The sequence below is a fragment of the Bubalus kerabau genome, chromosome 2, assembly GCF_029407905.1.
Source record: "Bubalus kerabau isolate K-KA32 ecotype Philippines breed swamp buffalo chromosome 2, PCC_UOA_SB_1v2, whole genome shotgun sequence".
Classification (NCBI taxonomy): Eukaryota; Metazoa; Chordata; class Mammalia; order Artiodactyla; family Bovidae; genus Bubalus; species Bubalus kerabau.
The window spans coordinates 98203470-98229116 of record NC_073625.1 but is presented as its reverse complement, the minus strand read 5'-3'; the positions used below and the strand labels follow the sequence as shown (position 1 = coordinate 98229116).

General features: G+C 40.0%; 1 pseudogene; it reads right to left on the bottom strand.

Moving 5' to 3' along the window:
- Positions 1 to 524: 524 nt before the first annotated feature.
- LOC129643486 (phosphatidylinositol N-acetylglucosaminyltransferase subunit P-like) lies at positions 525 to 872 on the bottom strand (annotated as a pseudogene).
- Between the last annotated feature and the right edge of the window lie 24775 nt (positions 873 to 25647).

The window sequence follows — 25647 nt, the reverse complement described above, 5'->3', positions numbered from 1 at the left end:
TTTTTGTACAGTTCTTCTGTGTAGTCTTGCCACCTCTTCTCAATATCTTCTGCTTTTGTTAGGTCCATACCATTTCTGTCCTTTATCGAGCCCATCTTTGCACGAAATGTTCCCTTGTTATCTCTAATTTTCTTGAAGAGATCTCTAGTCTTTCCCATTCTGTTGTTTCCCTCTATTTCTTTGCATTGATTGCTGAGGAAGGCTTTCTTATCTCTTCTTGCTATTCTTTGGAACTCTGCATTCAGATGCTTATATCTTTCCTTTTCTCCTTTGCTTTTCACTTCTCTTCTTTTCACAGCTATTTGTAAGGCCTCCCCAGACAGCCATTTTGCTTTTTTGCATTTCTTTTCCATGGGGATGGTCTTGATCCCTGTCTCCTGCACAATGTCACGAACCTCAGTCCATAGTTCATCAGGCACTCTATCAGATCTAGTCCCTTAAATCTAGTTCTCACTTCCACTGTATAATCATAAGGGATTACTATGTCAAAAATAATAAATGCTTGGTGTTAGTCTACCTACAATTCAGTTTTTGGTGTGAAGTTCTTTGGTTACAAGAAGGAATATTTAGTTTACTTCACTAATAGGTATATCTTCTAATACTGGATGGCCTCTTGGCATTTCTTCTGCTGTTGATTTTTAGCAATGTTATCTGTGATAACATGAATGCAGTTGACTCGTCATGTTTATTCCAAATAAGAGTATATAATGGATTACTATGGTAACAAGGAGGTAGTAATGGAACTGCCGAATAATTTCAAGATTCAGGAATAAAAGCCCATCTGAGACAGAGTGTGCACCAAAATTGGGAGCTTAACGGAGAAAACCATAGAATGCTCTTTCTGCAAATGGCAGCGTTGAATTTTCCACCATTTTTTCCCCTCTGTGGCTATGGACAATCTTGGGCCCTCCAAGAGCCCACTCGGGCCCTTCTCTTGACAGCTTGGCCACCTCAGACCCCTGCGCAAGCACGGATCAGGAAGCCGCAGGTGGCGGGGAAAGAGAAATTGAGGGTAAGGCCAGGTGCAATGGAGAAGGCAATGGCAACCCACTCCAGTACTCTTGCCTGGAAAATCCCATGGATGGAGGAGTCTGGTAGGCTACAGTCCATGGGGTGGCGAAGAGTCGGACACGACTGAGCAACTTCACTTTCACTTTTCACTTTCATGCATTGGAGAAGGAAATGGCAACCCGCTCCAGTTTTCTTGCCTGGAGAATCCCAGGGACGGCGGAGCCTGGTGGGCTGCCATCTATGGGGTCGCACAGAGTCGGACAAGACTGAAGCGACTTAGCATCAGCAACGGCAGCAGCAGCCAGGTGCAAAGGTACCACCCCCTAGGGCGCAGGCGCACAGTCCTCGGCTGGAGCGTGTGAGCGGAGGAGCATTAACTATGCGTGGAAAGTTTGGAACTATTTTCTCGTGGTGGTGGTGGTGGTGGTAAGAACTGTATTTTAAACAGCGTAAAGGCCTCTTTTAATTTAGTATTTTGTGATTCTTCTTTACATCAGGCATTGCCTGAAAGCATGTTAGAAAGTGCTAACCTCGGAGTTTCATACGTGCGGTGGCTTCGTGTCTAGTAATATTATCCCAAGGCATTTTGTAAGTGCTTCATTGCATAAGGTGCCGGGCTAGGTGCTGATGAAGGAGATAGCATAGACTGTGTTCCCATCCTCAAGTTATTTTTAACAGAATGTGAGACGAATAAAAAGAAGTCCAAAAGCACAGAATTAGAAGAAAAAGTGAGTAAGGTGGATAGCGTTTTGTTTGTAATTCAGTGAAATGTCTTTGGGGACGTTTGGTTAGTACCGGATGGAGTGGTTAAACCGTTGAAGATACAAACCTCAAATTACCCACCTGAAAAGTTGGAATTCGTGAATATAGATCCCTTCTATACAGCAAGGAATCTGCCCGTGTATCTCTCTCTCTCTCTTTTGCCTTTAATCCCAGATCTTCTCTGTCTGGATGACTGAAAACAATGGAAATTATTAGACCTCCTCATAATTAATCACTCTTACCAAAACCAGATTGACAGATATGGTTGGGATTTAGGAAAAAAAAAATAGCTGACATAACTTTGAAAATAAAAATGAATGTGCTGCTGAGATGTTGAAAATATATCGTTAAATAGACTAAGACATAGGAAATAATTTATCTTATGTTTTAGGCTAGGTAGTATGAGGTTTATATTTAAATGGTCTCTTCTCTCAATTCAAATTGCCTTAGGCTTTGGTTATTTAAAAATATTTTGTATTCATGAACACTTATTTTATAATTGATGGGAATGTTTGCTTGTGGCCCAACTCTAATTTGTAATCTGGAAAGTTGATTTATTTATTCGTTCCACATCTATTATATATTTACTATGTGCCAGATACGATGACAGTGATTGGCCTTCACGTTCATTTTAGAGCATACTTAAAATTTTGTGAGGTTTATTTACCTAAATTCCAAGAAATCGTGTATGGAGAACAAATCAAGGCAAGAGCAAGTGGGTCTATTACATTTTGTCTAGATCTCTATTGTAGCACTTACCACAATTTTGCCTGCTGGAATGAGAGTAGTGCGTGGTCTGGATTTGATCATCCGCATGTTCTCAGCATCTGACACAAAACTTGAAACCTGATAGAGACCCAACAAGGGAGATTTGGATGAATTAAAGCACCACATAAACATACATTGTTCTTTCTAAAGACGTGTTTATTTTTATTGGATATTAAGACTGTTTTACACTCTGAGATATCTTCCTCTAGGAAAAAGCAAAATCTTTTTGTTAAATCCCTTGTTTCTGAAAAATCTTTCAGAACTTGACAGAATATTGATCTGAAGCACTTTGACTTGACTTTGATCTGAAGAACTAAGATTCCTTCTTAGTGGAATCTGATTAAAATCATTTTTGTGATAATTAAGATCTTCAGGTCATTTGCTTGATATTTATGAGAACAAATATTTTATATTCATCTTAATATTTTCCAATTTGCCTGGTGGGTAAAACCAGGCTTTGGAGAAACAGTTCTTGTTTGGGAGATGCTAATGATGGTCTTTCTGAGAAACCCTTCTCATTCATCCAGCATTTGTAGCTTTCTATGTATTCAGGGGTTTATGTCCATAAATACATATTTATAAGTGCTTTGAGTATGAAACAATGCTGAAAGGAGGCAACGATCATATGCAGCCAGAGGATTATGTAATTCACATGAGATTCTTAATGATTCCCATTTAGGGTGGGAGTTAATAGTAGTACCCTGGAGTAAAATCCCTGGTGCTGCATTTATTAGATATCGTATGGGATTGACCATTAAGTAAATTGTTCACTGCACAAAGAAACCCATGAAAGGTGCAAACTTTATATCATGCTGCTAAGTAGCTTAAAATCGTGTTCGACTCTTTGTGACCCTATGGTCTGTAGCCTGCCAGGCTCGTTTGTCCATGGGTTTTCCCAGGCAAGAATACCATAGTGGGTTGCCGTTTCCTTCTCCAGGGGCTCTTCCTAACCCAGGGATTGAACCTACATCTCCTGCATTGCAGGCAGATTCTTTACTGCTGAGCCATCAGGTCATAGACTTATCAATTTGAATATTTATTAAGACAATTTTATGGCAGAAGGTAATATGTTTTCTTGTTCTAATAGAATTAGTATATTATGATACATTTTCTGACAAATGGAAGTGAAGAGTCTTGAGGAAGAGGTACTTTTTTGTGTGTGTGCAAATCCTCTGTATAGGGTAGTGGTGGCCTGAACTTGGACAAGTTACGTAACTCCTTTGGCCTTCAAGTGAAGATATTAATACCTACCTCACTAAATTGGTTGATAGTACTAGACATGTCTGGCATATCATCAGCATTCAATAAATGTTTTTGAATGAATACAAAAGTACTTAGTTTAATGTGTGTGATAAAGCTTTGATAAGTTGCAGCTCACTTTTGCTTTGATTAAGAGGAATTTTAGAGGGATTAAATGTATGTGTAAATATGTATATTTGAATCTTTGAGCTTGTTAAGTGTTTCACATTTTATACTTACTATTCTGTGGTATTACCTAGGATGTCCTTACTGACATGCTTGGTGTCCTTTTTTATTTTCTTGAGTTGTACACATCCAGCATAAAGAAAATTATGATAATATGACCTATTGAAAGGAAAATAGTGTCTCACAGTTATGTTTCTTTTGGAATCCTAAAATCCTGGAATCCTAGGTTTAAGAAGGGACTGTTTGAATTCCTCTTTATCAAGTATATATTAGTTATTACATGAAAGTATATATTCTGTGCACTAGTGTTTTAAAGATAAGTAAGTTACTATTGTCAAGTAGTTACAGCTCTTTGCACGAACATTTCCAAGGACAATTCACAATTACTAGCTTGATTTTTAGGAATCTCTCTTATGACCATTCAAAATTTGTCTTCCTGTAACTTTCATTTATTGGTGTTAGCTTTACTCTTTGGGTCACAAAAAATGTCAGATTCTGTAATATAAATATCTCTCTTATTAAGATAATTAACTTTCTTTTTTCTTAATTCTTCAAATTAAACATCACTGTATCCTGCTATTTCTCAAGCCTCTTCTTCATCATCTTTCTCACTCCCATGAGTGCCTTCCAGGTCATTTACTTACCTCTAAAGGTGCGGTGTGTGCTAAGCTGCTTCAGTCATGTTCAAGTCTTTGGGGCCCTATGGCCTGTAGCCTGCCAAGCTCCTCTCTCCATGGAGTTCTCCAGAATACTGGAGTGGGTTGCCATTTCCTTCTCCAGGGGATCCTTCCAACCCAGGGATCAAACCTGCATCTCTTATGTCTCTTGCATTGACAGGCAGGTTCTTTACCACTAGCACCACCTGAGAAGCCCAAAGTTGTGGTAGCCACTGGGTATTCAGGGCTCCAGATGTAGTCCGACCATTGCAGGATACAGCAGTATGATTACTTCCTGCATTCCAGATTCTGTCCCTGAAATCTCCCTGAGTGATCAATGTGTAACTATTCAAAAGTACTGTATTTATTTTGCACAAGTTGCCATGTAAGGTATTTTGGGGAAAAGGATAAATGACCTTCTTAATTTCTTGAAGTGCTTCTCATATATTCTATGTGACATTCCAAATGGGAATTATAATGAGGCAACCTGAATTCTGGGTTATTGAATTATTATTTGGAAGGCATTTTTGGTCCAGTTGATTAAAGCCACTGTTGTTCATACATTTTCTGACAGAGTGGTGTTGGAGAAGACTCTTGAGAGTCCCTTGGACTGCAAGGAGATCCAACCAGTCCATTCTGAAGGAGATCAGCCCTGGGATTTCTTTGGAAGGAATGATGCTGAAGCTGAAACTCCAGTACTTTGGCTACCTCATACGAAGAGTTGACTCATTGGAAAAGACTCTGATGCTGGGAGGGATTGGGGGCAGGAGGAGAAGGGGATGACAGAGGATGAGATGGCTGGATGGCATCACTGACTTGATGGACGTGAGTTTGAGTAAACTCTGGGAGTTGGTGATAGACAGGGAGGCCTGGCGTGCTGCGATTCATGGGGTCGCAAAGAGTCGGACACGACCGAGTGACTGAAGTGAACTGAACTGAAGAGATTTCTGACCAGCCGAGGAAGGATTTCTATAGTTTTGCATGGTCTGTTTCTATAAATTACTCTCTCACTGAAACTTTTTATTTTATTTATTTTTTGGTGAACAAAGAACATGACAGGGAAAGAATTGTTCTACTTATAACTCTAAGCACGTTACTAAAAAAACTTGGTATCTTCTCAACATTTTTATTGAGGTGAAATTCTCTTTATACCAGGTGTACTCTAACTCAGTGTTTGGGACAAGTAGCCTTGCCTAGCAGAATGCCACAAGATGCCAATTATAACTCAGTGACGATTTATAGGTGCGTACACTGCTTTAGTCATTTTAGTGGAAGTGAAATGTTAGTTGCTCAGTCATGTCCAACTCTTTGTGACCCCACGAGCTGTAGCCTGCCAGGCTTCTCTGTCCATGGGATTCTCCAGGCAAGAATACTGGAGTGAGTTGCCATTGCCTTCTCCAGAGGATCTTCCCAACCCTGGGATCAAACCCAGGTCTCCTGCATTGCAGGCAGATTCTTTACCGTTTGAGCTACAGGGAAGTCCTTTTAGTGAAAAGACAGGACAAAGAGAGATGCAATAATTATTTGGAAGGTGGGGAGAGGGAAGAAAACTCTACTTAAATAAGGGGGAGTGTTTGGAAGCAGTGTGGATTAGAATTGGAGGGGCAGTGTGTTAGTTTCCTAGGACTGCCATAACAAATTACCACAAACTTTGTGGCTTGAAACAACAGAGATTTGTTCTCTCCTAGCCAGGAGGCCAGAAATCCAAAATCAAGGTGTTGGTAAAGCCATGCTCTCTCTGGAGGCTCCATGGAAGAATCCTTCCTTGCTTCCTCCCAGCTTTGATGGCTCCTAGGCATTCCTTGGTTTGTAGGTGCATTGTTCCTGTCTGATTGTGTTTTCATGTGGCTTTCTTTCCTGTCTCTCCTTGTGTCTGTCCAGATCTCTCTCTCCTTTTCTTACAAAGGCACCAGTCATTGGATTAGGACCCAATCTAAGAAGTAAAGAGCCTCTTGATGAAAGTGAAAGAGGAGAGTGCAGAAGTTGACTTAAAACTCAGCATTCAGAAAACTAAGATCATGGCATCTGGTCTCATCACTTCATGGCAAATAGATGAGGAAACAATGGAAACAGTGATAGACTCTATTTTTTTGGGCTCCAAAATCATTGTAGATGGTGACTGCAGCTCTTTGGAAGAAAAGCTATGACCAACCTAGATGGCATATTAAAAGGCAGAGACATTACAACAAAGGTCCGTCTAGTCAAAGCTATGGTTTTTCCTATAATCGTGTGTGGATGTGAGGGTTGGACTATAAAGAAAGCTGAGTGCCAAAGAATTGATGCTTTTAACCGTGGTGTTGGAGAAGACTCTTGAGAGTCCCTTGGACAGCTAGGAGATCCAACCAGTCCATCCTAAAGGAAATTAGTCCTGGATATTCATTGGAAGGACTGATGCTGAAGCTGATACTCTAATACTTTGGCCACCTGATGCAAAGAACTGACTCATTGGAAGAGACCCTGATGCTGGGAAAGATTGAATGCAGGAGGAGAAAGGGATGAGAAGGGGACAACAGAGGATGAGATGGTTGGAAGGCATCACTGACTCAATGGACATGAGTTTGAGTAAACTCTGGGAGTTGGTGATGGACAGGGAGGCCTGGCATGCTGTAGTCCATGGGGTCGCAAAGAATCAGACACGACTGAGTGACTGAACTGAACTAATCCAGCATAATCTCATTTTAACTCGCTTACATGTTAAGACATTACCCCCCACCCCCAATAAAGTCATATTTACTAGTACTAAGGGTTAGTGTTTGAATGTATCTTTTTGGGAACACAGTTTAACCCACAACAGGTGAGACAGCACTAAATCAGGGAGCACTTTAAATGATAGATTGAAGACTAGGTTTTATTTGTAAGCCAGTGAAATTGCTGTAAATTTTAAGCAAGAGTCGGAGAAGGCAGTTGCAACCCACTCCAGTACTCTTGCTTGGAAACTCCCATGGACGGAGGAGCCTGGTAGGCTGCAGTTCATGGGGTTGTGAAGAGTCGGACATGACTGAGCGACTTCACTTTCACTTTCATGCTTTGGAGAAGGAAATGGCAACCCACTCCAGTGTTCTTGCCTGGAGAATCCCAGGGACGGAGGAGCCTGGTGGGCTGCCGTCTATGGGGTCGCACAGAGTCGGACACGACTGACACGACTTAGCAGCAGCATAGTTAGTAAAGGAAGGTCTGGTAGCAAGCAGTATGCTTCAGTATACTGAATTGAAAATGAAGTTTAGCAGCTAGAATATTAATTAGTTGCAATGTTCCAGGAATAACATGAAGGGAAGTTTATCAAGGAAGATGGAGAAGAGTGTATATTCCAAAGGTAGCTCCAAAATTGTCCTTATACCACTTGCTCTTCTGTAACGAGATTGCCTTAAACCTTATCAGTAGTTGGTGTCTGTTTCTTTACCCATGAACACGGGCAGAGTCACTGACTGACTGACCAATAGAATAGGGTTAAAGTGATACCACCCAGTTATATGCAAAGACTTTCCTTGGCCCAGCAGCTTTAACTCCCATAGTTGTGACATAGGTGGTCTTCCCTGAGATCACCATGCTTGATGTGTCTCAGTTTGGTATTTCTGATCCATATGGAGAGGCCCTAGAGGAGGACCATGAGTTGAGGCAAGTGGGTTTTCTCGGGTGCAAAATTTAAGGAGATGCTGTCTCTCAGGTGTACTTGCACAATACTGAGAGTGAGCACCTCCTTAAATTTTGCACACTGGGAGAGTCACTCTTAAGAAGGCACTCATTCTCAAGGTTCAGTAAGTACAGTGGCAGCACTTGGGAATTTGTGCCTCCTTAAATTTTGTGCCCAAGGCACCTCTTGTTTCCTTACCCTAGTCCTTGCCCTTCCTGGAGGATGACATACCAAGTGGAGAGAAAGACAGAGAGGGAGAAGGGCAGGGGGGAGGAGAGAAAGAGTGGGTAGTGAGATTGAGCAGAAGAAACAGAGAGAACTGAAGTACCAGAGAGGTGCAATACATTTAAGTGAGGAAACCATCTTGAATATTGATCCTCTGGCCTCAGTTACTAGTTTGCACCAGATGGATGAGATGAACCACTAAGTTGCTGCTGCTGCTGCTGCTAAGTCGTGTCAGTCGTGTCTGACTCTGTGCGACCCCATAGACGGCAGCCCACCAGGCTTCCCCGTCCCTGGGATTCTCCAGGCAAGAACATGAGTGGGTTGCCATTTCCTTCTCCAATGCATGAAAGTGAAAAATGAAAGTGAAGTCGCTCAGTCTTGTCCGACTCTTAGCGACCCTATGGACTACAGCCTACCAGGCTCCTCCGTCCATGGGATTTTCCAGGCAAGAGTACTGGAGTGGGGTGCCATTGCCTTCTCCGACCATGAAGTTGAGCACTTGTTAATTCCTGACCCACAAAATCATGAGTGAGTTTGTTATACAGCAGTATATTACCCAAAGTACCCTCAAGTCTTGCCAGATTTATGTAGGGTTGATAGTTGACTGAGAAATACCAGATAGCTTTGTATTTATGCAATTCTGATGGAGCAGAATATGTCTGATTGCTACTTAGGGAGAATGGATAAAGAAAGTGATGGAGAGAGATTATAGTCACTGGCAGCCTAGGAAACAGAATTTAAAGCCTTGCTTCTTCAGCTCACTGCTTAAACTACATAGCCATGCAACTTTTAATGTTTGAGGTTGGCCAGAAAAAAAGATATATACATTCACAGTTTGAGTCTTCATAGAAACAAAGTCTGTTTTGATCTATGACATGTAAAGTGTTGTGAAATTCTTATTTCTTTAAGCAGATGGTCTGAATTCTGATACTAAATAAATACAATTGTCCTTGGATCTCATTAACCCTCATATGAGATGGGGGGAAGTCTGTATACTTATTTCTTCTTGGCTTTGTCTGAACAAATTAAGCTTTGAATGAAAAGTTTATTTTTACAAAGGCTGAATTTACTAATCTACTAATTTTTTATTGAGTACCTGTGTTTCACAGTAATTTACACATTCTTTCAATGGCTGTTGGCATATTTATTTATTTTCCTTTGAGTACTTTATAATTACTGTTAAACAAAGCTGAGAAAAAAGGAAAATGTGGAAGAAAAAAGTCACAAAAGGAATTATTTGGTAGAGGAAGTGTATTGCAAACAAAATTAAATATGATATTTTTATAAGCCTTCAGTTCATTTTATAGATGTCTCTGCTACTCCTACAAGTGGGCAATGAGTAAAGATTTCCTGACCCACTGTTCATTTCAACAGGGTGTTAGACATGTTTATGACCTCCTGCTGCTGCTGCTAAGTCACTGCAATCGTGTCTGACTCTGTGCGACCCCATAGACGGCAGCCCACCAGGCTCCCCCATCCCTGGGATTCTCCAGGCAAGAATACTGGAGTGGGTTGCCATTTCCTTCTCCAATGCATGAAAGGAAAAGTGAAAGTGAAGTCGCTCAGTCATGTCCGACTCTTAGCAACCCCGTGGACTGCAGCCCACCAGGCTCCTCCATCCATGGGATTTTCCAGGCAAGAGTACTGGAGTGCGTTGCCATTGCCTTCTCCATTATGACCTCCTAGAGTACTTATAATTGGACTACACAATTTAGCACCTAATTATATACTGTCTTGTATTGTTCATTATTATATCATTGTATGATTCTTGTTCCCACAAGTAAATTGCTGCTGCTGCTGCTAAGTTGCTTCAGTCATGTCCAGCTCTGTGTGACCCCATAGACGGCAGCCCACCAGGCACCCCCGTCCCTGGGGTTCTCCAGGCAAGAACACTGGAGTGGGTTGCCATTTCCTTCTCCACACAAGTAGATTACATGATCTTAAAAGGCAGGGACCATATCTTATCTTCTGTGTTTGCATTCCATTTAGTATAGTGCTGCGCATAGTATTCACTTGGGAAAACTTTAATTGATAGAAGTATATTAAGCAATTCTAGTCCCTCAGACGGAGAAGGCAATGGCACCCCACTCCAGTACTCTTGCCTGGAAAATCCCATGGAGCCTGGTGGGCTGCAGTCCATGGGGTCACTAAGAGTCGGACACGACTGAGTGACTTCACTTTCACTTTTCACTTTCATGCACTGGAGAAGGAAATGGCAACCCACTCCAGTATTCTTGCCTGGAGAATCCCAGGGATGGGGGAGCCTGGTGGGCTGCTGTCTATGGGGTCACACACAGTCAGACACGACTGAAGCGACTTAGCAGCAGCAGCAGTCCCTCAGAATTCATGAATGTGTCTATGGAGCATTTGTTACAGCTCTGGAGTTAAGGGCACAGAGATAGGCAAGTTACTTTTCCTTTCCCCAGGGAATTTGTCACTAAGTGGAAGTACCAAGGTGAAGGATTGCTTTGACTGATGAAGTCACTTCTTTTTTCCTTTAGTGTCAGACCAGGGCAGTTGAGAAGCAGGGAGGCATGTCCCATTGTACTACCATTATCATTTTGATACAGATGATGGTTGACATTTTGTCCCCTTCATTTCTTCAGTTGGACAAGCCAACTAATGGTGTCTGGAGAAGGATGGGTATCTCTTTTGGCTGAGTAGTTAGGCTAAGTGGGTTGGCAGGCTTTACTTTTCTCTTGTTTTGAGCGAGCATGCTTTTTCTCAGGGCATTAGATATACATTATTACTTTTTATTGTAGTAAAATATAGGTAATGCAAAATTTCCCATTTTAATCATTCTTTTAAAATTTTTTAAATCCAAATATAATTGATTTACAATGTTGCATTTGTTTCATGTGTATAATAAAGTGATTCAGTTTATATATATATACATATATATATATTCAGTTCGGTTCAGTCGCTCAATCATGTCCGACTCTGCGACCCCATGAACCACAGCACGCCAGGCTTCCCTGTCCATCACCAATTCTCGGAGTCCACCCAAACCCATGTACATTAAGTCAGTGATGCCATCTAGCCATCTCATCCTCTGTCATCCCCTTCTCCTCCTGCCCTCAATCTTTCCCAGCATCAGGGTCTTTTCCAATAAGTCAGCTCTTCACATCAGGTGGCCAAAGTATTGGAGTTTCAGCTTCAATATCAGTCCTTCCAATGAACACCCAGGCTGATCTCCTTTAGGATGGACTGGTTGGATCTCCTTGCAGTCCAACGGACTCTCAAGAGTCTTCTCCAACACCACAGTTCAAAAGCATCAATTCTTCGGCGCTCAGCTTTCTGTATACTCCAACTCTCACATCCATACATGACCACTGGAAAAACCATAGCCTTGACTAGACGGACCTTTGTTGACAAAGTAATGTCTCTGCTTTTTAATATGCTGTCTAGGTTGGTCATACCTTTCTTTCCAAGGAGTAAGTGTCTTTTAATTTCATGGCTGCAGTCACCATCTGCAGTGATTTTGGAGCCCAAAAAAATAAAGTCAGCCACTGTTTCCACTGTTGCCCCATCTATTTGCCAGGAAGTGATGGGACCAGACGCCATGATCTTAGTTTTCTGAATGTTGAGCTTTAAGCCAACTTTTTCACTCTCCTCTTTCACTTTCATCAAGAGGCTCTTTAGTTCTTCACTTTCTGCCATATATGTTTATTATTTATGTAGGCTTCCCTGGTGACTCAGATAGTAAAGAATTTGCCTGCAATCCAGGAGACTTGAGTTTGATTCTCGGGCCAGGAAGATCCCCTGGAGAAGGGAATGGCAACCCACTCCAGTATTCTTGCCTGGAGAAATCCATGGACAGAGGAGTCTGGCGGGCTATAGTCTATGGGGTCACAAAGAGTTGGACAAGACTGGATGACTAACACTTTTACTTTCACTTTCATATATATATGAATCACGAATCACTTTCTATATATGTATGTATGTATGTGTGTGTGTGTGTGTGTGTATATATATATATATATATATATATATATAGAGAGAGAGAGAGAGAGAGAGAGAGACAAAGAGCGAGAGAGATATTCTTTTCCATTATAGGTTATTACAATTATAGTTTCCTGTGCTATAAGGTAGGTCATGGTTGATTATCTGTTTTATATGTAGTAGTGTGTATATTTTAATCCAAATTCCTTATTTATCCCTCCCCTCTTCCCCTTTGGAGAAGGCAATAGCACCCCACTCCAGTACTCTTGCCTGGAAAATCCCATGGACGGAGGAGCCTGGTAGGCTGCATGCAGTCCAAGGGGTCATTAAGAGTCAGACGTGACTGAGCGACTTCACTTTGACTTTTCACTTTCATGCATTGGAGAAGGAAATGGCAACCCACTCCAGTAGTCTTGTCTTGAGAATCCCAGGGATGGGGGAGCCTGGTGGGCTGCCGTCTATGGGGTTGCACAGCGCCGGACACGACTGAAGAGACTTAGCAGTAGCAGTAGCAGTCTTCCCCTTTGGTAACCATAAATTTGTTTTCTGTGTGTCTACCTCTATTTTTTAAATAAATTCATTTATATCATGTTTTAGATTCCACATATAATTGATATCATATGATATGTGTCTTTCTCATTTTAGCTTATTTCATTTAGTATGATTATTTCTAGGTCCATCCACATTGCTGCAAATGGCATTGTTACATTGCTTTTCATGACTGAGTAATACTCATTTTAAACATTCTTAAATATATGGTCGGAGAAGGCACTGGCACCCCACTCCAGTACTGTTGCCTGGAAAATCCCATGGACAGAGAAGCCTGGTAGGCTGCAGTCCATGGGGTTGCTAAGAGTCAGGCGTGACTGAGCGACTTCACTTTCACTTTTCCCTTTCATGCATTGGAGAAGGAAATGGCAACCCACTCCAGTGTTCTTGCCTGGAGAATCCCAGGGACGGCGGAGCCTGGTGGGCTGCCATCTATGGGGTCGCACAGAGTCAGACACGACTGAAGTGACTTAGCAGCAGCAGCAGCAAATATACGGTTAAGTGGTATTAAGTGTGTTCACATTGTTGTGCAACTATCACTAATATCTGTCTCTAGGTCAGATGTAAAATTAAACTCTGTACCCATTGAACAATAACTCCCCATTTTCCTTTCCCTAAGCCCCTAGCAACTACTATTATACTTTCTGTCTCTATGAATTTGATAACTCTAGGGACCTCTTGCATTGGAGAAGGAAATGGCAACCCACTCCAGTGTTCTTGCCTGGAGAATCCCAGGGACAGGGGAGCCTGGTAGGCTGCCGTCTATGGGGTCGTAGAGTCGGACACGACTAAAGCAATGCAGCAGCAGCAGCAGCAGGGACCTCTTGGCTCAGCAGTAAAGAATCTGCCTGCAATGTAGGAGCCACAGGAGATGTGGGTTTGATCCCTGGATCGGGAAGATCCCATGGAGGAGGGCATGGCAACCCAGTATTCTTGCCTGGAGAATCCCGTGGACAGAGGATGCTGGTGGGCTACAGTCAATAGCATTGCAAAAAGTCAAACACGACTAAAGCGGCTTACCATGCACACATGCAAGGACCTCTTGTAAGTGGAATCATAGTGTTATTTGTTCATTTGTGCTTAGCTTACTTCACTTACCATGATATCTTTAAGTTTCATCCATATTGTAGCATGAATCAGAATTCTATTTCTTTTTCGGATTGAATAGTATCATAATTTATGTATATATCACATTTGTTTATCCATTCATCCATTGGTAAACATCTGGGTAGCTTCCACCTTTTGGCTAGTGTGAATAATGCTGGCATGCGCATGAGTGTACAAGTACAGATCACAGTGTTATGATCACCAACACTGATTTAATGCTTATGGTGAGCAAAATACCCTTATCAGCTGTTAAACTATCTGGAAGAATCAGCATGTCTCTGGAATTTCACAGGTTGAATTCAGAGACTTAAGTACTCTTAGGAAAATGTGGCCTGATAACATTTTTTTAGAAAGACTATGGCCAGTATTTGCGTTCAGTGACTATGCTTTGTTTATTTATTCTTCAGAATGCTTCTTGTCTCCGTCTTTCTGCTTGTCACTGCTCCAATGTGGGTTTTAATTGACTCATTGCCATGCAGCGGTACTGTAGTCACAACTAGTTTGTCTAACTTGTCTCCCCCTTTCCAGTTTTTCTTATAAACTACTGCTTTTGGTCATCAGACTGTACTGAACAAAAACTTTCAGTCCCCATCATGTATAGGACAAAGCTCAAGCTTGTTTGAAGGAGTTTTGTAACCTGGCACCAGCTTACCTTTCAAGTCCTACTTCTATTTCCTTAAGCAAACTTTACTCAGAGTCAAAATTGAGTCTTCTCATTATCCTCTGGACAAATCACTGTTATTTTGACTTTTGCTATTCATTCTACCGGAAATGGCAACCCACTCCAGTATTCTTGCCTGGAGAATCCCATGGATGGAGGAGCCTGGGGGGCTACAGTCCACGGGGTCGCAAAGAGTCGGACATGACTGAGCAACTTCACTCACTCACTCATTCATTCTACCATATAGAACTTTTTTCATTTAGCCTTCAAGTGTGAGCTCAAACCTCACTGTCTCTTCTAAATCTTTAAAAAAATAACCAACTTTGAAAATGGTTGCATGCTCTTTTGAATATTTGCACACTCAACTGTAAGATTAACCATGCTAATGAGGCTTTTGTGATAGCTCATTTTTTCTGAGTTCTCCAGGTTGGCCTAAGTGTTTTAGTAGCATTATTTCATCTTTGCCGTAACATGTGACATATATGCTATTAATGTACATTATACAGATGATGAGACACTAATGTCCCAAATCATGCAGTTAGCAAGTGGCAATCGAGGGCTTGATCACAAGTTTTCTGCTGATAAAGCATCATCTAAAATGTGTGTTTACTAGCTTAATTAGATTATAGGCCTGTAGATGAATAGGGTATTTGCTGTTAATGGTATCTTCCATAGGGACTGCCTGTGGGGGTCAAAGTCAAAAAAAGACTGCTTGTTGAATGGAATTTTTTCCTTTATAATTAGCTCACTGTGGATTAGCTTAGCATGGTTTTTCAAACCGTTTAGTTTCTGCTGTTTCTTCAAGACTAGGAAGGCTTCCTGACTGCTCACATCTGATCAGGTACCCTCCTGAGGAACTTCAATAGAGCACATGCCACACTGACTGTATTTAACTGTTACCTGCTTGTCTCCTCTACAACATCTTTGCTTGAATTCCTAGTATCTAGAACAATATCCAGCACATATGCACAGTAAATGCTTATTAAATGAATTAACTGCATATGTGGCTAGTATCCATCTGAAGAGTTGGTTTCTAAATGTGTTGCTGTTACAGAGTTGAATAATACCTAAGTCCAATAAAGTTGAAAAGGGTATATCCTCAAGGAAGTGTAATGGGAATATAAATTAAAACTTTTATTTATTTAATTGTACTGTAACTTTCATTACACGGTATAGTGGTATTTATGGTTACTTTTAACAAAGGCTGTTTGATTGTAAGGAGTTAATATCTTTATTCAAAGAAGAATGATCCTGAGTTTTAAAGGCATGGGTGTATTTTTGGTTCCTAGGTAATTTGGGAGCAGACATGGTTCAGTGTTTCATAAAATGTTCTTTAAAATTAGCAAGTTCTATTCTATTTCTGGATGTGTGCTGTACACACAACCTTCTGATTAATAATTGAATTTCTCAAATACTGTGATACTCAAAAACCAATGCCAGAGAGAGTAGACGTTAATATTTTGGTCACTGGAAAAAATATATTGTGCACAAAATAGCAGATGATTCTTTATATTTAATTATTTATGAGTCAGCTAACTGTGTCTTTAAAAAAAGTGAAGTGGAAAAGCATAGGACCTGACTTAGACAATGGTGCTGTTACTAAAAAAAATTTCCCCAGAGTTCTTGCCTGAGAAGCCGTCAGAGCTCCTCATCTCACTCCACAGATAATATAGCAGCACCTGGTACAATGCTTTGCACACAGCAGACCTGCAACAAATACGTTTTAATTTTGTCAGTTCAGTAGAATACATTTGTCTAGAGAAACATTTGTCTGTCACTTTCCCTTCATGACGTACATGACTGATGTTGCTTCTACCTTCTAACGCATCTCTCCATGTCTATTGAAAGTAGTTTCGTATATACTAGCTGCAGCTGCACTTTCTCCTGAAGCTTATGGAGTGTGTATGAGAATGCAATCATGTAGAGGTTATAGGAACAATAACAGTAATGATGGTGATACAACTAGAATACTTCAAACATCAGTCTGATCACTGCTTTGTTTATAACCTTGCAATAGATTCTTGTTCCCCAGTGTCAGTCCCTAAACTTGTTTGGGACTCGGGGCTCAGCATGGTGGTAATATCAGCAGAATCTGGGTTCTTGTGCCCCTAAAGGATGCAGATTCACTTTGGTAAAGGCCTCCAGCCCCCAACCACATTCCATACCACAGAACTGTCTGAAAAATACTGAAGAGAAGTAGGAATAACAACTTGGTATTCAGTGTGAGCTCAGCTTGTTTCCTAGTCAAATAGTGGGTATATATAGATTCCTGGGTGCTCAGGTATTGTGAACTACTCTTGGGACATCTCAAAGAGGCAGTTTGATATGAAACAGCTTCCACCTCGGGACCTTACTGAGGGTTTTTGTTTGTTTGTTTGTTTTTTTTTTACAAATGACAGAAATACTTTGTCCTGATGTGAGTTTAGACGGACCTCACAACAAAGATAGAGTCATCTGACTTTGATGGAGATTTCAGTACCACACTGCCATTTCCCACTTTGGGCACTATAATTCTGAGAAAATCTCAGTTTTTCTACATAACAGAATTTTAATTTTCACTGGATTTCAGGTATTAAATTCTTTTCCCCTTTATAAGCTTTTTTCCCCTTAGAAGTTTACAGTAATTCCTGAAGGTTTCCCAAGGTAATTTAGAGCAATTGAGTCATTGATGAATTCTTCTTTAACATCCTAAGGCTGAAGTAGTAAATAATTAAATTTTTTTTGTACTCACATTGTGGTATAATGGAAAGAGACATTAGTTTCAAATTCTGGTTCTACAATGTATATACTGTAGGACATTGGGCAATGCAATTCCTTCCTCCATTTATTTATTCAGCAAATACTGGAGTTCTTGCTTTGTACCAGACACAGTATTAAAGCTCTGAGAAAAACTTGAGAAGTCATATAGAAATAATCTCTGTATCTTCAGAGACTTTAGCTACTGGAAGAGGTTGGCAGGTAAATCAGCGATTTCATGAGTATACCATGGAGCTATGTAGAATGGTAGTGCCGTGTGGAATTAAACCCAAGTGTGTGAACTGGGAGTGGAGGAGGGTGTTCCGGCAGGTGTCTTAGGGAAAGTCTTGCTTAAGCTGAGTCTTAAAGCCATGTGCAATTTAGTTGAATATAGATATAGAAAGAACATTCCAGTGGCCTGAGCAAAGCTAACAGGGAACCATGAACTACAATAATAAGACATATCTACAGATCAGTATTTACTGTTCAGTACTACTGATATGAAAGTGTCATTTTGAAGAGAAAAAGGAGATAAGTCTAGACTAATGTTTCCATTTCCTTTTCTCCAAAATGAAAATAATTATATCTATGATGTGGATTTGTTGTAAGTACTCAGTAAAATAGGATGTGTAGAGAACGTAGCATGTAGATGTTAAAAACTCTTCTCTCCTTTCTTCCTCCACCATATAGCCTCTCCCGCCTTTTCACACTTCTGATTTTCCTAAGTGGAAAACAAGCCCTAATGATGGTGATCAGTTTGGAAATTATGGCTATGTTTAGGAAAGTGGAGGAAGAGTCAAGGGGTTTAGAACTCTTCTTTTCTGACCTGGCTTGCAGCCTGTCGAGTTGAATGGGGACAATCGCCAGCGGCATCGGTACGCTATTCTTGACACTGCGGTTTCCTGTGTCGTCACAACTGGTATGCGAGCAGGCAGCTCGTTCCCGAAGAACACTGTGTTCTTGGTCTGTCTGTTTGATTTGCTGAGTTCATCGCTGAGCACAGGTCATGTGCACTGGGGCGCTTGGAAAAAACACGGGACGACACTGTTGTGTGTATTCTCATTTCTTTCACCATTTTGAAGTCTCTGAATTTGGATGTATTGCAGGGAGCTACTTTGACCTATGTGTGTTTTTTTTTTCTTTCTCTGGGTGAGGATCACTGCTTTTGAGGATTTTTGGTCTACATTTGCTATTTTTTTCAGGGAGCTTTGCCTCAATTATTGGGTTGGGTTCTGATAAGAGTTACTTCATCTGGAGAGATTTTATTCATTCTACCATTTATTGTTAAAATAGATGTTTATACTCAAATGTAGTTTTCCCAAATGTTTGTCATTTGCAAACATCTTTCATGGATTTTTGTCATACTCGGATATCTTCTGTGCTGTTATTTATTCAATATTTTTAAAAAATTTCCAACCTTTAAAAAAACCTACATGAATTTAGCCTCATTCTAAGCAATAATACTTATGAATTCATGGACTTGAAGCTAGTTATAATTTTCTAAAACGTATTCAGAGAAGTGTTAAAATTAAAAATGATCCAATCTGCCACCTAATACAGGAATCAACAGACATAGTCAAGTCTGTTCATTTATGAATTGTCTATGGCTGCTTTTACCTGTAACAGCTGAGCAGTTGAGACCAAGACAGGCTGGCCCAAAATGACTAGCATATTCATTATCTGACTCCTTTTGAAAAACTTGACAAACTCTGACCTAAAATTGTCTGCATATCGTCAATACAACACATAGCACACTCTGTAAACATTATTACAGGGCAGTTTTGCTGAAAAACTATGCATTAAATCTTTAATCACATGTTTTCCAGAACCAGCAAATACTTTACCATTTTATTCTGGAACTGATGCATTTAATTATAGATAACTCACGTTCTAAGAACCTTGGTGACAGATCTGTTTTAGACTCAAAGAAAGACATAGACATTAAGGGTAATTTGTATTTTTTTAAACAAAGGGAATATTTTCCTATAAAAATATATGATACAAAAATACATGAAGTTAGAAGTAAAAATTTCCCTGCGAAGAAACTTTAATCTCATCCACTAAAAACCACATTCCTTGTATTTCCTCCGAGTTATTTTCTGTGCATATTCAAAATTAAATACTTTTTTCCTCCTTTAAAATACAACTTCTTTTTTTAATGAAAAAAAGGATATCAATGTTGCAACCTCTTTTTTATAACGTATATATTTCTGTTGAGAAATCTAAGTAATATGGATAAAATTATAAATTGTTTAATATTACTTCAGAGTGTTTCTTAAGAGCTTTATTGATATATGGTTTAAATATTGTGAACTTCAGTCATTTTAAGTGTACCATTCAATTATTTGTAGAGTTGTTCAGCCCTCAGCCATCAGCACAGTCCAATTTTAGAACATTTCATCATCCCCCAAAGATTCCTGATGCCCATTTGCAGTTGGTCTGTTCCTACCCCCGGCCCTAGGCAACCACTAATCTACTTTCTGTTTGTATAGATTTGTCTTTTCTGGACATTTCACATAAATGGAATCATATATTATATGATCTTTTGTGTCTGACTTCTTTCACTTAGCATTTCAAAGTGACTTTAAGGTAAAAGATGAAGAAGGGTTCAAATAGCCCCAGGAATCTTCATTCTTTTACATAAGATGCTCTAGTTGCAGTCAATATTTTCTTTCCTGTTCTTTGGGAATTAGTCTTTGAGACATGCAATGATACAAGTACCAGGTAACTTCTGCAGTTCCCAAAATTCACAATTTCCCAAACTTCTGTGCACACATGGAACAGTGGCTATTTGTGCAGCACCTGGAGTGAACGGAAGAAGCTGCTCTCTGCTGGTGGCAACAGTCCTTGCCTGGCCACATTGAGGGGAACAAAATCTTGTCATAGTTGTATCAAATGTAGACCGTCCTAGTGTGCTACACCAGGTGGGTCAAGAAGTTCTCCTGCAGGTCTAGCAGCTTTGATGTAACAAAAACTTCCAAGTATTCTTATGGATGTGCTATGTGGACCCAGCCCCAAGATATCATTTCTAAGCCTCATTCCTTTCCCTGTTCCTATGTAATAATGATGATTCATAGCCAATTAATAGACAGTCAAAATCAGTGAGAAGTTGAGTTATTTTTCTTTATCATGTTAGATACAGAGTTACCTTTTTAACAAAATTTTAGTGCTTTGATCGGAGAAGGCAATGGCGACTAGGAGTCGAACCCGACTGAGCGACTTCACTTTCACTTTTCCTTTCATGCATTGGAGAAGGAAATGGCAACCCAATCCAGTGTTCTTGCCTGGAGAATCCCAGGGACGGGGGAGCCTGGTGGGCTGCCGTCTATGGGGTTGCACAGAGTCAGACACAACTGAAGTGACTTAGCAGCAGCAGCAGCAGTGCTTTGATATCATGCTTAATTTAATCAGTTCATTTTATTATTATAAGCATGGGTAAATGTCACGTGATTTGCATATTTTGACTTTCTTTTTCTGTGTCAGTTGAATAAAGTTCTATGAGTGGACTCACTGACTAATGAGCTATGCACATGTCAAATGGCAGGGTGACTAGTGACATGCTGACCACATCCTGTTCGTGGTATCACAGGTAGGCAGTAGCTGTGAGCAATGGTCTTAATGGGGGTGCAAGTGGGTGAGGAGGAGGGCATTTCGAAGCATCTCGGGGGTGAGTTTGAGCTTGAGTATTCTAACCAAACTCTCCATGTTATTCTGATGTGAGCACCACAGTACCAGAGTTTGTTTCTGTGTTTTCTACCCAAAAATTTGAATGCTGCTGTGCAAGTTGTTTTCGGTACTGAGCCATCAGGACTGTCCTAACCAGCATCATGGTTTTGGAGTTTGTTCTGCTTAGGAACTCTAAGGAAAGTAGCCAGGAGAGCAGAAGAAAGTGACCCTACACACTGATGCTGAAAATATCTCTGGTCTACGGAGAGAAATTGCATTAACTCCTTGTAGCCTGTCTTCAAGAGATTTAGTCTTGCTTCCATCAGATATTCAGTCCAGATTGTCCTTTACTGATGGACATTTTTCTCTTCCAGTCTATGCTCACTACTTTTTTTTTTTTTTTCATTTTTTAGTATGCATTTTATTTATTTATTTAATTTAATTTTATTTTTAAACTTTACAATATTGTATTGGTTTTGCCAAATATCGAAATGAATCTGCCACAGGTATACATGTGTTCCCCATCCTGAACCCTCCTCCCTCCTCCCTCCCCATACCATCCCTCTGGGTTGTCCCAGTGCACCAGCCCCAAGCATCCAGTATCGTGCATCAAACCTGGACTGGTGACTCGTTTCATATATGATATTATACATGTTTCAATGCCATTCTCCCAAATCTTCCCACCTTCTCCCTCTCCCACAGAGTCCATAAGACTGTTCTATACATCAGTGTCTCTTTTGCTGTCTCGTACATAGGGTTATTGTTACCATCGTTCTAAATTCCATATATATATGTTAGTATACTGTATTGGTGTTTTTCTTTCTGGCTTACTTCACTCTGTATAATAGGCTCCAGTTTCATCCACCTCAGTAGAACTGATTCAAATTATTTTAACCTATGAGAATGAGAGCGGGATGGGAAAGGGGAAGCCACACCCACCGCATGGCTTGTGTTTTGTGAGCCATTACATAACAAGTGGCAGTCTATGGAGCTCTGGAAATCTACTTCTGCACTATAATCAAACAATCCCAGGGTATAGTTTCAAGTTATAAGACAATAATACTCTGAGTTTCAAGGAGGGGAGCCAAATGAAAAAGGATATTTTTAAGTGGATGTAGAAATATTTGCAAATTTAAATAGTAATGAATTAAACTCTTTAAACACAGTGTACTGTGGTATCAAGGAGTAGTTGTGGTTCAACTTCAAAATTCTGGTATTTTCATCTCTGTTGGAATTTCTTGGCAGTGACTCCCATTTAAAGGTCTATAGTGAATATAATATGCTGTTTCTACTGATCAAAGAAAGTTGCTTGGTGTCAGAAAGCAACTTGGGAGTCAGAGTGTTTACTGGGTAATTTCTTAATGAGTTCTGGCTCATGGTTCTCATCGTTTTAAGAGGGAGGAATGGAACTCGGAATGCACAGTCAAACCATGAGTGTTTTGGCAGATGTGGAGATGCAGCACAGCTGGAGAAAAATCCTCTTCTTTGAAATCGCATATCTCAAGTGCTACATCAGTTTTTAAGCTCGTTCCACTGCCAATTTGGATTTTAATATGAACAGGAACTGGGGGATGTTTATTGATATAGTCAAGGAAGCATCAGAGTCTATTCGCCTGTTGCTCTCCTCTGTCTTTGCAAATAATTTGTGAGGGCAACAGGCGAGGGGCAGTGAAGGGGGATGATAAGGTGCTTGTTGTTGCTCGACTGGCAGGAAGCCTGGCAATCAGGACAGCTGAGATAGTAATTTATCCTATGACACGATCTTCACCTCCTGAATCAGCAGCCCTTTGGTTAATTAGGGAACACAAGGCACTGATAATTAGTCTTTTACAAATGCTTTTTATTTTTCATTATGAAGTTGTATACACTGAGTACATAAAATATATGAAGTAAAGGAAAAATTGGTGAAGATGTTCTCATGAAGCTGTCAGCTTTCTATCTTTAATATATCATTGTTCTTCTGGTCCAATATGACTTGAATAAAGACCTCAGTTCCCCCAAGCAACATAATATTGCTCATCAATAACAGTCAACAAATATATATCAAATTGTGTAGACCAAGTCAGGAAATATAGTGCTGAAAATACAAAGGGAACAGAGATTTCCTTCCTAACACACAGATCCTAATAAGGAGCATAAATGATGAACAAATACACGAATTGATTAAGCCTGAGAAATTATAATATAGCTGAGACTCAATGACTCTGTATAAATAACAGAAGAGTACAAATTTCAGCACTGCAAGTCCCAGGTCCCAGGAACTCCTTAGTACCAGTTTTAAAACTGAGATTCACTTATAGTCTTGGGGAAACAGAGTCGATCAGTCTACTTATAGGGTTCCTTCTAATTTTCATATTCTCTGATTTGTTAATGAAATTCAATTGAGTAAATTTTAAAGATCTCATTGGTTTTATTCAGAGATTCATGAATTGGGCAGTATCCCATCTAGCAGATAGTAAGGAGCTCTAAGGAGCTGTACAAAATGACAGACTTTTATAGACAGAGGAGAGCAGGAACAAGGAAGTTTTATTAGGCGATAAAGCAGATTGGTCATCACAGGGATACTTTGCTTTCGGTGATGCCAGGGGTCTCTCAGACAGATGACCTAACAGTGCTGATCATGTGATTCCTGATTGATTGGTTTACACCCCATTTCTGGGAGAGCCAAACCTGTAGTTAAGTCCTGGTTTGATGACTTGGGGTTTAACATAGGTGACTCCATATTGGCCTGTTGTCTTGTTTTTAACAGATTGTATATTGAGAAAGAATATTTGGTAAGGTTTATGATATGACTGTGATAAGATGGTTAGATTAAAGTACTGTATATACATTAATAATGCTACTGTTTATGGGGGGTGGGGGGAAATGGGACTTCCCTGGTGGCTCAGATGGTAAAGTGTCTGCCTACAATGTGGGAGACCCAGGTTCAATCCCTGGGTCGGGAAGATCTCCTAGAGAAGGAAATGGCAACCTACTCCGGTACTCTTGCCTGGAAAATCCCATGGACAGAGGAGCCTGGTAGGCTACAGTTCATGGGCCGCAAAGAGTCAGACACAACTGAGCGACTTCACTTTCACTTTATGGCAAAATGGGTTTTATTATATTTATGGGAAAATGGGTTTTATTGTTCTAAGAAAATACCTCACAAATAAGGGTCTGCAAACACTTTGTAGAGTCAAAGTTTTCTGCAAGCAGCTGCCTTGGTTGTAATTCTCAGTTGGTTACTCTAAGGGCCTGGTGCGTGTAAACAGCACTGGGTTCGCAGCCAGGCAATTTTTACTCTTTTGTTTACTGTCCATGAGAGCTGATCAAAACTCCTTTGTGATGTAGTTTCTTCATTTTTTATATATGAATAATAATAGCTACCTAGCAAGATTGTTAGGAGCTTCACGGTTTTTTAGTAAGCAGTAAATGCTCAACACATGTTTGCTTTGTTATCCTAAACAGTTTTTGCTTTCTAGTGTTTTTGAATGAATGGGAACTGGATCTAAATTAGGAGGAAAAAAAAAAAAAAAGCATCTGAGAAAGATGCTTTTTAATGAGCTTATCCTTAAAAAATTGTGAATATACATATATACATATGTGTATTCACATGAATATGTATGTATTTATACTTAAATATATATATAGATGTGTTTATATTGGGTTGGCCAAAAAGTTTGTTCAGATTTTTCAATAACATCTTGTGGAAAAACCCATTAGAATTTTTGACCAACCCAATATATATAAATACATACATATACATATTTAAATATATATTTTCCATTAATGTTGCCCAAGAAAATCAAAGGATTTCCTAAATGTTACTACTGAAAATTAGGATCCAACTTAGGGCACAGAGTCTTATTTAACTGTTGAAATTATTGTAATGCAGTGATTTGACTTGTTCAGTATCCACTAAGTTTAATTATTTATTTGTATTTAAATTATTATTTGAATAAAAAAAGCTACAGTTTTACTGTCAATACTTTACTGAATGCCAATGCATAAGTTACTCTCACAAGGATAATTTTAAATTTAAAAGAAGTATTTAAAGTCAAAATTCTTAAATGTATACCATAAATGATGACTAATAAGTGATACATATATACCTGCTATTTGTTAATCGCTCCATCATGTCCAACTCTTTGTGACCCCATGGACTGTAGCCTACCAAGCTACTCCATCCATGGAATTCTCCAGTCAAGAATACTGGAGTGGGTTGCCATTTCCTTGTCCAGGGGATCTTCGCAACCCAAGGATTGAACCCAGGTCTCCCTCTTTGCAGGCAGGCTCTTTACCATCTGAGCTACCAGGGAAAATTTATTTAGTATGCATATATTTAAAAAAACTACTGTGGAAAGTTAATGGCCTAAAGAAAAAATAAGTGCACGCAAAATAGCCTGATGTCATAATGTATCTGAAAAAAAAAAACCCTGAAAGCTCAAAGGCCTGTTACACATGTTCACTGATGATTTTAAGGGCAAGGGGGCCCAGCTCCTTGAGATGTGTAACTATTCAATAAATCA